Here is a 1,298-nt window from a genome sequence, read left to right as displayed (position 1 = left end):
AATATAAAAGTCAGGATAGAGCTGTGAAAAGAAAAAATCTTAGACAAAATAAATTAAACAGACTTTAATTGAGCAATGAACAATTTGTGAACGGGGCAGTCCCTCCACCAGAATAGGTTCAGAGGGACTCCCATGTAGCCATGTTATGGACAGAAAAAGGAAAGTGACATACAAAAAGCAGAAGTGAGGTACAGAAGCAGTCAGATTGGTTACAGCTCCGCATTTGCCTTACCTGAACCCAGTTCGAACAGTTGGCTGTCTTTGATAGGTCAAAACTTGGTGGCTGGCGTAAGAATGAGCAACAGTCTGTTTACTCATCCAGTTAGATTAGTTTACTACATTCAGAGAAACATTTTCGCGATACTTAAAATATGTGAGGTGGCTTTAGATGAAATTTACATTAACAGTGCTAGTTAATGTTTGATACAATGGTACAATGTTTGGATAGTGGAGGGAAAAACAGGTAGATTTATCAGCATTGATAAATTCTAGTGTTTGAGTTGGGATTTGGGATTCAGAGTATTTGTTTTATTATTATACTTCGTATCTTACATATGTTATATGTATACTAGTTTGTGAGTGTTAAAGTTACATATTTTTAAAAAGATAATTGTCCACATAACTTGAATACCAATTCAAACTAACTAACAAAAAAATTATGAAGATATCAGGGGAATTTGAACTCTGGCCAAACATTAAATGACATCAAGGAATAATGTCAGTTTTTAAGATGTGTATGATATTATTATTATTTTTTTTTTTTTAGAGTTCTCTTTTAGAGACACATATAAAACATTTACAGATCAAATGATATAACGACTGGAATTCACTTCAAGGTAATATGGAGATTGACATGAAGTAGGTGGGGCAATGGTGAAACAAGACTCGGCATGTGTTGATCATTGTTGAAGTGGATATTAGAAACACCAAGATTTATGTATTCTCTCTACTTTGGTATTTGTTTGAAATGTTCTTAATGATGAGAGCAACAAAGAAAACCAAATTCTTTCCAAATAAAATTTTTATTAAATGACTCTTAACTTTTGACCATTATACTATATTTAGAAATGTCACAGAGCACAGTGGCTTGCACCTGTAGTTCAAGCTACTCAGTTGTCTGAGGGAAGATTGTGTGAGGCCAGGAGTTCAAGATCAGGCTGTGCTAGACAGCCAAACCCTGTCTCTAAAAAATAATTTTTAAAAAAATTTAGCTTGAACTCAAGAGTTTGGGGCTATAGTGAATTATGACAAAGCCACTGTATGCCAGCCTCGGTGACACAGTGAAACCCCATCTCTTT

The sequence above is a fragment of the Rhinopithecus bieti genome, unplaced genomic scaffold, assembly GCF_001698545.2.
Source record: "Rhinopithecus bieti isolate Rb0 unplaced genomic scaffold, ASM169854v2 scaffold_27407, whole genome shotgun sequence".
Classification (NCBI taxonomy): domain Eukaryota; kingdom Metazoa; phylum Chordata; class Mammalia; order Primates; family Cercopithecidae; genus Rhinopithecus; species Rhinopithecus bieti.
Note: the sequence above shows the minus strand (reverse complement) of the source record.